We start from the raw sequence: 15,501 nt of genomic DNA, 5'->3' as shown, positions 1-15,501 counted from the left end.
TGTCTCAGTACAGAGGTAACTAGATCAGAGTTGCTGTACTGAGATTCATAGTTTGTGTGCACCGTACTGTGTATAAGGACGTCCTCTGTACAGTAACTTCAGTCTAGTTGTCTCAGTACAGAGGTAACTAGATCAGAGTTGCTGTACTGAGGTCCATGATTTCTGTGCACTCTACTGTGTATAAGGACGTCCTCTATACAGTAACTTCAGTCTAGTTGTCTCAGTACAGAGGTAACTAGATCAGAGTTGCTGTACTGAGATTCATAGTTTGTGTGCACCGTACTGTGTATAAGGACGTCCTCTGTACAGCAACTTCTGTCAAGTTGTCTCAGTACAGAGGTGGCTAGATCAGAGTTGCTGTACTGAGATTCATAGTTTGTGTGCACTGTACTGTGTATAAGGACGTCCTCTATACAGTAACTTCAGTATAGATGTCTCAGTACAGAGGTGACTAGATCAGAGTTGCTGTAGTGAGATTCATAGTTTGTGTGCACCGTACTGTGTATAAGGACGTCCTCTATACAGTAACTTCAGTATAGATGTCTCAGTACAGAGGTGACTAGATCAGAGTTGCTGTACTGAGATTCATAATTTGTGTGCACTGTACTGTGTATAAGGACGTCCTCTGTACAGTAACCTTAGTCTAGATGTATCAGTACAGAGGTGACTAGATCGGAGTTGCAGCACTGAGGTCCATGATCTCTGTGCACTGTACTGTGTATAAGGACGTCCTCTGTACAGTAACTTCAATTTAAATGTCTCAGTACAGAGGTGACTAGATCAGAGTGGCTGTACTGAGACTCATAGTTTGTGTGCACCGTACTGTGTATAAGGACGTCCTCTGTACAGTAACCTCAATCTAGATGTCTCAGTACAGAGGTAACTAGATCAGAGTTGCTGTACTGAGGTCCATGATTTCTGTGCACTGTACTGTGTATAAGGACGTCCTCTATACAGTAACTTCAGTCTAGTTGTCTCAGTACAGAGGTAACTAGATCAGAGTTGCTGTACTGAGATTCATAGTTTGTGTGCACCGTACTGTGTATAAGGACGTCCTCTGTACAGTAACTTCAGTCTAGTTGTCTCATTACTGAGGTGGCTAGATGGGAGTTGCAGTACGGAGATTCAAAGTTTGTGTGCACCGTACTGTGTATAAGGACGTCCTCTGTACGGTAACTTCAATTTAGATGTCTCAGTACAGAGGTGACTAGATCAGAGTTGGAGCATTGAGGTCCATGATCTCTGTGCACTGTACTGTGTATAAGGACGTCCTCTGTACGGTAACTTCAATTTAGATGTCTCAGTACAGAGGTGACCAGATCGGAGTTGCTGTACTAAGATTCATAGTTTGTTTGCACCGTACTGTGTATAAGGACGTCCTCTGTTCAATAACCTCAATCTAGATGTCTCAGTACAGAGGTGACTAGATCAGAGTTGCTGCACTAAGGTCCATGATCTCTCTACAATGTACTGTGTATAAGGACGTCCTCTGTACAGAAACTCCATTCTAGATGTCTCAGTACAGAGGTGACTAGATCAGAGTTGCTGTACTGAGATTCATAGTTTGTATGCACCGTACTGTGTATAAGGACGTCCTCTGTACAGTAACTTCAGTCTAGTTGTCTTAGTAAAGAGGTGACTAGATCAGAGATGCTGTACTGAGATTCATAGTTTGTGTGCACTGTACTGTGTATAAGGACGTCCTCTGTACAGTAACTTCAGTCTAGTTGTCTCAGTACAGAGGTGACTAGATGGGAGTTGCTGTACTGAGATTCATAGTTTGTGTGCACTGTACTGTGTATAAGGACGTCCTCTGTACAGTAACCTCAATCTAGATGTCTCAGTACAGAGGTGACTAGATCAGAGTTGCTGCAGTAAATTTCATGATTTCTGTGCACTGTACTGTGTATAAGGACATCCTCTGTGCAGTAACTTCAGTCTAGATGTCTCAGTACAGAGGTAACTAGATCAGAGTTGCTGTACTGAGATTCATAGTTTGTGTGCACCGTACTGTGTATAAGGACGTCCTCTGTGCAGTAACTTCAGTCTAGATGTCTCAGTACAGAGGTGACTAGATCAGAGTTGCTGTAGTGAGATTCATAGTTTGTGTGCACCGTACTGTGTATAAGGACGTCCTCTGTACAGTAACCTCAATCTAGATGTCTCAGTACAGAGGTGACTAGATCAGAGTTGCTGCACTGAGGTCTATGATCTCTCTGCACTGTACTGTGTATAAGGACGTCCTCTGTACAGTAACTTCAGTCTAGTTGTCTCAGTACAGAGGTGGCTAGATCAGAGTTGCTGTACTGAGATTCATAGTTTGTGTGCACCGTACTGTGTATAAGGACGTCCTCTGTACAGTAACTTCAATTTAGATGTCTCAGTACAGAGGTGACTAGATCAGAGTTGCAGCACTGAGGTCTATGATCTCTGTGCCCTGTACTGTGTATAAGGACGTCTACTGTACGGTAACTTCAATTTAGATGTCTCAGTACAGAGGTGACTAGATCAGAGTTGCTGTACTGAGATTCATAGTTTGTGTGCACTGTACTGTGTATAAGGACGTCCTCTGTACAGTAACTTCAGTCTAGTTGTCTCAGTACAGAGGTAACTAGATCAGAGTTGCTGTACTGAGACTCATAGTTTGTGTGCACCGTACTGTGTATAAGGACGTCCTCTGTACAGTAACCTCAATCTAGATGTCTCAGTACAGAGGTGACTAGATCAGAGTTGCTGCAGTAAGTTTCATGATTTCTGTGCACTGTACTGTGTATAAGGACGTCCTCTGTACAGTAACTCCATTCTAGATGTCTCAGTACAGAGGTGACTAGATCAGAGTTGCTGTACTGAGGTCCATGATTTCTGTGCACTGTACTGTGTATAAGGACGTCCTCTATACAGTAACTTCAGTCTAGTTGTCTCAGTACAGAGGTGGCTAGATCAGAGTTTCTGTACTGAGATTCATAGTTTGTGTGCACTGTACTGTGTATAAGGACGTCCTCTATACAGTAACTTCAGTATAGATGTCTCAGTACAGAGGTGACTAGATCAGAGTTGCTGTAGTGAGATTCATAGTTTGTGTGCACCGTACTGTGTATAAGGACGTCCTCTATACAGTAACTTCAGTATAGATGTCTCAGTACAGAGGTGACTAGATCAGAGTTGCTGTACTGAGATTCATAATTTGTGTGCACTGTACTGTGTATAAGGACGTCCTCTGTACAGTAACCTTAGTCTAGATGTCTCAGTACAGAGGTGACTAGATCGGAGTTGCAGCACTGAGGTCCATGATCTCTGTGCACTGTACTGTGTATAAGGACATCCTCTGTACAGTAACTTCAATTTAGATGTCTCAGTACAGAGGTGACTAGATCAGAGTTGCTGTATTGAGATTCATAGTTTGTGTGCACCGTACTGTGTATAAGGACGTCCTCTGTACAGTAACTTCAGTCTAGATGTCTCAGTACAGAGGTGACTAGATCAGAGTTGGAGCATTGAGGTCCATGATCTCTGTGCACTGTACTGTGTATAAGGACGTCCTCTGTACGGTAACTTCAATTTAGATGTCTCAGTACAGAGGTGACAAGATCGGAGTTGCTGTACTGAGATTCATAGTTTGTGTGCACCGTACTGTGTATAAGGACGTCCTCTGTACAATAACCTCAATCTAGATGTCTCAGTACAGAGGTGACTAGATCAGAGTTGCTGTAGTGAGATTCATAGTTTGTGTGCACTGTACTGTGTATAAGGACGTCCTCTGTACAGTAACTTCAATTTAGATGTCTCAGTACAGAGGTGACAAGATCGGAGTTGCTGTACTAAGATTCATAGTTTGTTTGCACCGTACTGTGTATAAGGACGTCCTCTGTACAATAACCTCAATCTAGATGTCTCAGTACAGAGGTGACTAGATCAGAGTTGCTGTACTAAGATTCATAGTTTGTGTGCACCGTACTGTGTATAAGGTAGTCCTCTGTACAGTAACTTCAGTCTAGATGTCTCAGTACAGAGGTGACTAGATCGGAGTTGCTGTAGTGAGATTCATAGTTTCTGTGCACCATACTGTGTATAAGGACGTCCTCTGTACAGTAAATTCAGTCTAGATGTCTCAGTACAGAGGTGACTAGATCAGAGTTGCTGCAGTAAGGTTCATGATCTCTGTGCACTGTACTGTGTAAAAGGACGTCCTCTGTACAGTAACTTCAATTTAAATGTCTCAGTACAGAGGTGACTAGATCAGAGTTGCTGTACTAAGATTCATAGTTTGTGTGCACCGTACTGTGTATAAGGACGTCCTCTGTACAGTAACTTCAGTCTAGATGTCTCAGTACAGAGGTGACTAGATCGGAGTTGCTGTAGTGAGATTCATAGTTTCTGTGCACCGTACTGTGTATAAGGACGTCCTCTGTACAGTAAATTCAGTCTAGATGTCTCAGTACAGAGGTGACTAGATCAGAGTTGCTGCAGTAAGGTCCATGATCTCTGTGCACTGTACTGTGTATAAGGACGTCCGCTGTACAGTAACCTCAATCTAGATGTCTCAGTACAGAGGTGACTAGATCAGAGTTGCTGTACTGAAATTCATAGTTTGTGTGCACCGTACTGTGTATAAGGACGTCCTCTGTACAGTAACTTCAGTCTAGATGTTTCAGTACAGAGGTGACTAGAACAGAGTTGCTGCAGTAAGGTTCATGATCTCTGTGCACTGTACTATGTATAAGGACGTCCTCTATACAGTAACTTCAGTCTAGATGTCTCAGTACAGAGGTGACTAGATCAGAGTTGCTGCAGTAAGGTTCATGATCTCTGTGCACTGTACTGTGTATAAGGACGTCCTCTGTACAGTAACTTCAGTCTAGTTGTCTCAGTACAGAGGTGACTAGATCAGAGTTTCTGTACTGAGATTCATAGTTTGTGTGCACTGTACTGTGTATAAGTACGTCCTCTGTACAGTAACCTCCATCTAGATGTCTCAGTACAGAGGTGACTAGATCAGAGTTGCTGTACTGAGATTCATAGTTTGTGTTCACTGTACTGTGTATAAGGACGTCCTCTGTACAGTAACTTCAGTCTAGATGTCTCAGTACAGAGGTGACTAGATCAGAGTTGCTGTTGTGAAATTCATAGTTTCTGTGCACTGTACTGTGTATAAGGACGTCCTCTGTACAGTAACTTCAGTCTAGATGTCTCAGTACAGAGGTGACTAGATGGGAGTTGCTGTACTGAGATTCATAGTTTGTGTGCACCGTACTGTGTATAAGGACGTCCTCTGTACAGTAACCTCTATCTAGATGTCTCAGTACAGAGGTGACTAGATCAGAGTTGCTGTACTGAGATTCATAGTTTGTGTTCACTGTACTGTGTATAAGGACGTCCTCTGTACAGTAACTTCAGTCTAGATGTCTCAGTACAGAGGTGACTAAATCAGAGTTGCTGTAGTGAGATTCATAGTTTGTGTGCACCGTACTGTGTATAAGGACGTCCTCTGTACAGTAACCTCAATCTAGATGTCTCAGTACAGAAGTGACTAGTTGGGAGTTGCTGTACTGAGATTCATAGTTTGTGTGCACCGTACTGTGTATAAGGACGTCCTCTGTACAGTAACTTCAGTCTAGATGTCTCAGTACAGAAGTGACTAGTTTGGAGTTGCTGTACTGAGATTCATAGTTTGTGTGCACCGTACTGTGTATAAGGACGTCCTCTGTACAGTAACCTCAATCTAGATGTCTCAGTACAGAGGTGACTAGATCAGAGTTGCTGCAGTAAGGTTCATGATCTCTGTGCACTGTACTGTGTATAAGGACGTCCTCTGTACAGTAACTTCAGTCTAGATATCTCAGTTCAGTGGTGACTAGATCAGAGTTTCTGTACTGAAATTCATAGTTTGTGTACACCGTACTGTGTATAAGGACGTCCTCTGTACAGTAACTTCAGTCTAGTTGTCTCAGTACAGAGGTGACTAGATCAGAGTTGCTGTACTGAGATTCATAGTTTGTGTTCTCTGTACTGTGTATAAGGACGTCCTCTGTACAGTAACCTCCATCTAGATGTCTCAGTACAGAGGTGACTAGATCAGAGTTGCTGTACTGAGATTCATAGTTTGTGTGCACTGTACTGTGTATAAGGACGTCCTCTGTACAGTAACCTCCATCTAGATGTCTCAGTACAGAGGTGACTAGATCAGAGTTGCTGTACTGAGATTCATAGTTTGTGTGCACTGTACTGTGTATAAGGACGTCCTCTGTACAGTAACTTCAGTCTAGATGTCTCAGTACAGAGGTGACTAGATCAGAGTTGCTGTTGTGAAATTCATAGTTTGTGTGCACTGTACTGTGTATGAGGACGTCCTCTGTACAGTAACTTCAGTCTAGATGTCTCAGTACAGAGGTGACTAGATCAGAGTTGCTGTTGTGAAATTCATAGTTTGTGTGCACCGTACTGTGTATAAGGACGTCCTCTGTACAGTAACCTCCATCTAGATGTCTCAGTACAGAGGTGACTAGATCAGAGTTGCTGTACTGAGATTCATAGTTTGTGTGCACTGTACTGTGTATAAGGACGTCCTCTGTACAGTAACCTCAATCTAGATGTCTCAGTACAGAGGTGACTAGATCAGAGTTGCTGCAGTAAGGTTCATGATTTCTGTGCACCGTACTGTGTATAAGGACGTCCTCTGTACAGTAACTTCAGTCAAGATGTCTCAGTACAGAGGTGACTAGATCAGAGTTGCTGTACTGAGATTCATAGTTTGTGTGCACTGTACTGTGTATAAGGACGTCCTCTGTACAGTAACCTCAATCTAGATGTCTCAGTACAGAGGTGACTAGATCAGAGTTGCTGCAGTAAGGTTCATGATCTTTGTGCACCGTACTGTGTATAAGGACGTCCTCTGTACAGTAACTTCAGTCAAGATGTCTCAGTACAGAGGTGACTAGATCAGAGTTGCTGTACTGAGATTCATAGTTTGTGTGCACCCTACTGTGTATAAGGACGTCCTCTGTACAGTAACCTCAATCTAGATGTCTCAGTACAGAGGTGACTAGATCAGAGTTGCTGCAGTAAGGTTCATGATCTCTGTGCACTGTACTGTGTATAAGGACGTCCTCTGTACAGTAACTTCAGTCTAGATATCTCAGTTCAGAGGTGACTAGATCAGAGTTTCTGTACTGAAATTCATAGTTTGTGTGCACCGTACTGTGTATAAGGACGTCCTCTGTACAGTAACCTCAATCTAGATGTCTCAGTACAGAGGTGACTAGAACAAAGTTGCTGTTGTGAAATTCATAGTTTCTGTGCACTGTACTGTGTATAAGGACGTCCTCTGTACAGTAACCTCAATCTAGATGTCTCAGTACAGAGGTGACTAGATCAGAGTTGCTGCAGTAAGGTTCATGATCTTTGTGCACCGTACTGTGTATAAGGACGTCCTCTGTACAGTAACTTCAGTCTAGTTGTCTCAGTACAGAGGTAACTAGATCAGAGTTGCTGTAGTGAGATTCATAGTTTGTGTGCACCGTACTGTGTATAAGGACGTCCTCTGTACAGTAACCTCTATCTAGATGTCTCAGTACAGAGGTGACTAGATCAGAGTTGCTGTACTGAGATTCATAGTTTGTGTTCACTGTACTGTGTATAAGGACGTCCTCTGTACAGTAACTTCAGTCTAGATGTCTCAGTACAGAGGTGACTAAATCAGAGTTGCTGTAGTGAGATTCATAGTTTGTGTGCACCGTACTGTGTATAAGGACGTCCTCTGTACAGTAACCTCAATCTAGATGTCTCAGTACAGAAGTGACTAGTTGGGAGTTGCTGTACTGAGATTCATAGTTTGTGTGCACCGTACTGTGTATAAGGACGTCCTCTGTACAGTAACTTCAGTCTAGATGTCTCAGTACAGAAGTGACTAGTTTGGAGTTGCTGTACTGAGATTCATAGTTTGTGTGCACCGTACTGTGTATAAGGACGTCCTCTGTACAGTAACCTCAATCTAGATGTCTCAGTACAGAGGTGACTAGATCAGAGTTGCTGCAGTAAGGTTCATGATCTCTGTGCACTGTACTGTGTATAAGGACGTCCTCTGTACAGTAACTTCAGTCTAGATATCTCAGTTCAGTGGTGACTAGATCAGAGTTTCTGTACTGAAATTCATAGTTTGTGTACACCGTACTGTGTATAAGGACGTCCTCTGTACAGTAACTTCAGTCTAGTTGTCTCAGTACAGAGGTGACTAGATCAGAGTTGCTGTACTGAGATTCATAGTTTGTGTTCTCTGTACTGTGTATAAGGACGTCCTCTGTACAGTAACCTCCATCTAGATGTCTCAGTACAGAGGTGACTAGATCAGAGTTGCTGTACTGAGATTCATAGTTTGTGTGCACTGTACTGTGTATAAGGACGTCCTCTGTACAGTAACCTCCATCTAGATGTCTCAGTACAGAGGTGACTAGATCAGAGTTGCTGTACTGAGATTCATAGTTTGTGTGCACTGTACTGTGTATAAGGACGTCCTCTGTACAGTAACTTCAGTCTAGATGTCTCAGTACAGAGGTGACTAGATCAGAGTTGCTGTTGTGAAATTCATAGTTTGTGTGCACTGTACTGTGTATGAGGACGTCCTCTGTACAGTAACTTCAGTCTAGATGTCTCAGTACAGAGGTGACTAGATCAGAGTTGCTGTTGTGAAATTCATAGTTTGTGTGCACCGTACTGTGTATAAGGACGTCCTCTGTACAGTAACCTCCATCTAGATGTCTCAGTACAGAGGTGACTAGATCAGAGTTGCTGTACTGAGATTCATAGTTTGTGTGCACTGTACTGTGTATAAGGACGTCCTCTGTACAGTAACCTCAATCTAGATGTCTCAGTACAGAGGTGACTAGATCAGAGTTGCTGCAGTAAGGTTCATGATTTCTGTGCACCGTACTGTGTATAAGGACGTCCTCTGTACAGTAACTTCAGTCAAGATGTCTCAGTACAGAGGTGACTAGATCAGAGTTGCTGTACTGAGATTCATAGTTTGTGTGCACTGTACTGTGTATAAGGACGTCCTCTATACAGTAACTTCAGTCTAGATGTCTCAGTACAGAGGTGACTAGATCAGAGTTGCTGTACTGAGATTCATAGTTTGTGTGCACCGTACTGTGTATAAGGACGTCCTCTGTACAGTAACCTCAATCTAGATGTCTCAGTACAGAGGTGACTAGATCAGAGTTGCTGCAGTAAGGTTCATGATCTTTGTGCACCGTACTGTGTATAAGGACGTCCTCTGTACAGTAACTTCAGTCAAGATGTCTCAGTACAGAGGTGACTAGATCAGAGTTGCTGTACTGAGATTCATAGTTTGTGTGCACCCTACTGTGTATAAGGACGTCCTCTGTACAGTAACCTCAATCTAGATGTCTCAGTACAGAGGTGACTAGATCAGAGTTGCTGCAGTAAGGTTCATGATCTCTGTGCACTGTACTGTGTATAAGGACGTCCTCTGTACAGTAACTTCAGTCTAGATATCTCAGTTCAGAGGTGACTAGATCAGAGTTTCTGTACTGAAATTCATAGTTTGTGTGCACCGTACTGTGTATAAGGACGTCCTCTGTACAGTAACCTCAATCTAGATGTCTCAGTACAGAGGTGACTAGAACAAAGTTGCTGTTGTGAAATTCATAGTTTCTGTGCACTGTACTGTGTATAAGGACGTCCTCTGTACAGTAACCTCAATCTAGATGTCTCAGTACAGAGGTGACTAGATCAGAGTTGCTGCAGTAAGGTTCATGATCTTTGTGCACCGTACTGTGTATAAGGACGTCCTCTGTGCAGTAACTTCAGTCTAGTTGTCTCAGTACAGAGGTAACTAGATCAGAGTTGCTGTAGTGAGATTCATAGTTTGTGTGCACCGTACTGTGTATAAGGACGTCCTTTGTACAGTAACTTCAGTCTAGTGGTCTCAGTACAGAGGTAACTAGATCAGAGTTGCTGTAGTGAGATTCATAGTTTGTGTGCACTGTACTGTGTATAAGGACGTCCTCTGTACAGTAACCTCAATCTAGATGTCTCAGTACAGAGGTGACTAGATCAGAGTTGCTGCAGTAAGGTTCATGATCTTTGTGCACCGTACTGTGTATAAGGACGTCCTCTGTACAGTAACTTCAGTCTAGTGGTCTCAGTACAGAGGTAACTAGATCAGAGTTGCTGTAGTGAGATTCATAGTTTGTGTGCACTGTACTGTGTATAAGGACGTCCTCTGTACAGTAACCTCAATCTAGATATCTCAGTTCAGAGGTGACTAGATCAGAGTTTCTATACTGAAATTCATAGTTTGTGTGCACCGTACTGTGTATAAGGACGTCCTCTGTACAGTAACTTCAGTCTAGATGTCTCAGTAGAGAGGTGACTAGATCAGAGTTGCTGCAGTAAGGTTCATGATCTCTGTGCACTGTACTGTGTATAAGGACGTCCTCTGTACAGAAACTTCAGTCTAGATGTCTCAGTACAGAGGTAACTAGATCAGAGTTGCTGTAGTGAGATTCATAGTTTGTGTGCACCGTACTGTGTATAAGGACGTCCTCTGTACAGTAACCTCAATCTAGATGTCTCAGTACAGAGGTGACTAGAACAAAGTTGCTGTTGTGAAATTCATAGTTTCTGTGCACTGTACTGTGGATAAGGACGTCCTCTGTGCAGTAACTTCAGTCTAGATGTCTCAGTACAGAGGTGACTAGATCAGAGTTGCTGTAGTGAGATTCATAGTTTCTGTGCACCGTACTGTGTATAAGGACGTCCTCTGTACAGTAACCTCAATCTAGATGTCTCAGTACAGAGGTGACTAGAACAAAGTTGCTGTTGTGAAATTCATAGTTTCTGTGCACTGTACTGTGGATAAGGACGTCCTCTGTACAGTAACTTCAGTATAGATGTCTCAGTACAGAGGTGACTAGATCAGAGTTGCTGTAGTGAGATTCATAGTTTGTGTGCACCGTACTGTGTATAAGGACGTCCTCTGTACAGTAACTTCAGTCTAGTTGTCTCAGTACAGAGGTAACTAGATCAGAGTTACTGTAGTGAGATTCATAGTTTGTGTGCACCGTACTGTGTATAAGGACATCGTCTGTACAGTAACTTCAGTCTAGATGTCTCAGTACAGAGGTGACTAGATGGGAGTTGCTGTACTGAGATTCATAGTTTGTGTGCACCGTACTGTGTATAAGGACGTCCTCTGTACGGTAACTTCAATTAAGATGTCTCAGTACAGAGGTAACTAGATCAGAGTTGCTGCAGTAAGGTTCATGATTTCTGTGCACTGTACTGTGTATAAGGACGTCCTCTGTACAGTAACCTCAGTCTAGATGTCTCAGTACAGAGGTAACTAGATCAGAGTTGCTGCAGTAAGGTTCATGATTTCTGTGCACTGTACTGTGTATAAGGACATCCTCTGTACAGTAACCTCAGTCTAGATGTCTCAGTACATAGGTGACTAGATGGGAGTTGCTGTACTGAGATTCATAGTTTCTGTGCACTGTACTGTGTAAAAGGACGTCCTCTGTACAGTAACTTCAATCTAGATGTCTCAGTACAGAGGTGACTAGATCAGAGTTGCTGCAGTAAGGTTCATGATCTCTGTGCACTGTACTGTGTAAAAGGACGTCCTCTGTACAGTAACTTCAATTTAAATGTCTCAGTACAGAGGTGGCTAGATCGGAGTTGCAGCACTGAGGTCCATGATCTCTGTGCACTGTACTGTGTATAAGGACGTCCGCTGTACAGTAACCTCAATCTAGATGTCTCAGTACAGAGGTGACTAGATCAGAGTTGCTGTACTGAAATTCATAGTTTGTGTGCACCGTACTGTGTATAAGGACGTCCTCTGTACAGTAACCTCAATCTAGATGTCTCAGTACAGAGGTGACTAGATCAGAGTTGCTGTAGTAAGGTTCATGATTTCTGTGCACTGTACTGTGTATAAGGACGTCCTCTGTACAGTAACTTCAGTCTAGATGTCTCAGTACAGAGGTGACTAGATCAGAGTTGCTGTACTGAGATTCATAGTTTGTGTGCACCGTACTGTGTATAAGGACGTCCTCTGTACAGTAACCTCAATCTAGATGTCTCAGTACAGAGGTGACTAGATCAGAGTTCCTGTACTGAGATTCATAGTTTGTGTGCACCTTACTATGTATAAGGACGTCCTCTGTACAGTAACTTCAGTCTAGATGTCTCAGTACAGAGGTGACTAGATCAGAGTTGCTGTACTGAGATTCATAGTTTGTGTGCACCGTACTGTGTATAAGGACGACCTCTGAACAGTAACTTAAGTCTAGTTGTCTCAGTACAGAGGTAACTAGATCAGAGTTACTGTACTGAGATTCATAGTTTGTGTGCACTGTACTGTGTATAAGGACGTCCTCTGAACAGTAACTTAAGTCTAGTTGTCTCAGTACAGAGGTAACTAGATCAGAGTTGCTGCAGTAAGTTTCATGATTTCGGTGCACTGTACTGTGTATAAGGACGTCCTCTGTACGGTAACTTCAATTTAGATGTCTCAGTACAGAGGTGACTAGATCAAAGTTGCTGCAGTAAGGTCCAAGATCTCTGTGCACTGTACTGTGTATAAGGACGTCCTCTGTACAGAAACTTCAGTCTAGATGTCTCAGTACAGAGGTGACTAGATCAGAGTTGCTGTACTGAGATTCATAGTTTGTGTGCACCGTACTGTATATAAGGACGTCCTCTGTACAGTAACTTCAGTCTAGTTGTCTCAGTACAGAGGTGACAAGATCAGAGTTGCAGCACTGAGGTCCATGATCTCTGTGCACTGTACTGTGTATAAGGACGTCCTCTGTACAGTAACTTCAGTCTAGATGTCTCAGTAAAGAGGTATCTAGATCAGAGTTGCTGTACTGAGATTCATAGTTTGTGTGCACCGTACTGTGTATAAGGACGTCCTCTGTACAGTAACTTCAAACTAGATGTCTCAGTACAGAGGTAACTAGATCAGAGTTGCTGTACTGAGATTCATAGTTTGTGTGCACTGTACTGTGTATAAGGACGTCCTCTGTACAGTAACTTCAGTCTAGTTGTCTCAGTACAGAGGTAACTAGATCAGAGTTGCTGTAATGAGATTCATAGTTTGTGTGCACTGTACTGTGTATAAGGACGTCCTCTGTACGGTAACTTCAATTTAGATGTCTCAGTACAGAGGTGACAAGATCGGAGTTGCTGTACTAAGATTCATAGTTTGTTTGCACCGTACTGTGTATAAGGACGTCCTCTGTACAATAACCTCAATCTAGATGTCTCAGTACAGAGGTGACTAGATCGGAGTTGCAGCACTAGGGTCCATGATCTCTGTACACTGTACTGTGTATAAGGACGTCCTCTGTACAGAAACTCCATTGTAGATGTCTCAGTACAGAGGTGACTAGATCAGAGTTGCAGCACTACGGTCCATGATCTCTGTACACTGTACTGTGTATAAGGACGTCCTCTGTACAGAAACTCCATTCTAGATGTCTCAGTACAGAGGTGACTAGATCAGAGTTGCTGTAGTAAGGTTCATGATTTCTGTGCACTGTACTGTGTATAAGGACGTCCTCTGTACAGTAACTTCAGTCTAGATGTCTCAGTACAGAGGTGACTAGATCAGAGTTGCTGTACTGAGATTCATAGTTTGTGTGCACCGTACTGTGTATAAGGAGGTCCTCTGTACAGTAACTTCAATTTAGATGTCTCAGTACAGAGGTGACTAGATCAGAGTTGCTGTACTGAGATTCATAGTTTGTGTGCACCGTACTGTGTATAAGGACGTCCTCTGTACAGTAACCTCAATCTAGATGTCTCAGTACAGAGGTGACTAGATCAGAGTTTCTGTACTGAGATTCATAGTTTGTGTGCACTGTACTGTGTATAAGGACGTCCTCTGTACAGTAACTTCAATTTAGATGTCTCAGTACAGAGGTGACTAGATCAGAGTTGCAGCACTGAGGTCCATGATCTCTGTGCACCGTACTGTGTATAAGGACGTCCTCTGTACAGTAACTTCAATTTAGATGTCTCAGTACAGAGGTGACTAGATCAGAGTTGCTGTACTGAAATTCATAGTTTGTGTGCACTGTACTGTGTATAAGGACGTCCTCTGTACAGTAACTTCAGTCTAGATGTCTCAGTACAGAGGTAACTAGATCAGAGTGGCTGTACTGAGATTCCAAGTTTGTGTGCACCGTACTGTGTATAAGGACGTCCTCTGTACAGTAACTTCAGTCTAGATGTCTCAGTACAGAGGTAACTAGATCAGAGTTGCTGTACTGAGATTCATAGTTTGTGTGCACCGTACTGTGTATAAGGACGTCCTCTGTACAGTAACTTCAGTCTAGTTGTCTCAGTACAGAGGTAACTAGATCAGAGTTGCTGTACTGAGGTCCATGATTTCTGTGCACTGTACTGTGTATAAGGACGTCCTCTATACAGTAACTTCAGTCTAGTTGTCTCAGTACAGAGGTAACTAGATCAGAGTTGCTGTACTGAGATTCATAGTTTGTGTGCACCGTACTGTGTATAAGGACGTCCTCTGTACAGCAACTTCAGTCAAGTTGTCTCTGTACAGAGGTGGCTAGATCAGAGTTGCTGTACTGAGATTCATAGTTTGTGTGCACCGTACTGTGTATAAGGACGTCCTCTATACAGTAACTTCAGTATAGATGTCTCAGTACAGAGGTGACTAGATCAGAGTTGCTGTACTGGGATTCATAATTTGTGTGCACTGTACTGTGTATAAGGACGTCCTCTGTACAGTAACCTTAGTCTAGATGTATCAGTACAGAGGTGACTAGATCGGAGTTGCAGCACTGAGGTCCATGATCTCTGTGCACTGTACTGTGTATAAGGACGTCCTCTGTACAGTAACTTCAATTTAGATGTCTCAGTACAGAGGTGACTAGATCAGAGTTGCTGTACTGAGATTCCAAGTTTGTGTGCACCGTACTGTGTATAAGGACGTCCTCTGTACAGTAACCTTAGTCTAGATGTCTCAGTACAGAGGTGACTGGATCAGAGTTGCAGCACTACGGTCCATGATCTCTGTACACTGTACTGCGTATAAGGACGTCCTCTGTACAGAAACTCCATTCTAGATGTCTCAGTAGAGAGATGACTAGATCAGAGTTGCTGCAGTAAGTTTCATGATTTCTGTGCACTGTACTGTGTATAAGGACGTCCTCTGTGCAGTAACTTCAGTCTAGATGTCTCAGTACAGAGGTGACTAGATCAGAGTTGCTGTAGTAAGGTTCATGATTTCTGTGCACTGTACTGTGTATAAGGACGTCCTCTGTACAGTAACTTCAGTCTAGATGTCTCAGTACAGAGGTGACTAGATCAGAGTTGCTGTACTGAGATTCATAGTTTGTGTGCACCGTACTGTGTATAAGGAGGTCCTCTGTACAGTAACTTCAATTTAGATGTCTCAGTACAGAGGTGACTAGATCAGAGTTGCTGTACTGAGATTCATAGTTTGTG

Source organism: Phyllobates terribilis, unplaced genomic scaffold (genome assembly GCF_046119375.1).
Source record: "Phyllobates terribilis strain yellow unplaced genomic scaffold, ASM4611937v1 Scaffold_30__1_contigs__length_15301838, whole genome shotgun sequence".
In the NCBI taxonomy this organism is placed as follows: domain Eukaryota; kingdom Metazoa; phylum Chordata; class Amphibia; order Anura; family Dendrobatidae; genus Phyllobates; species Phyllobates terribilis.
This window is presented reverse-complemented; position numbering follows the sequence as displayed.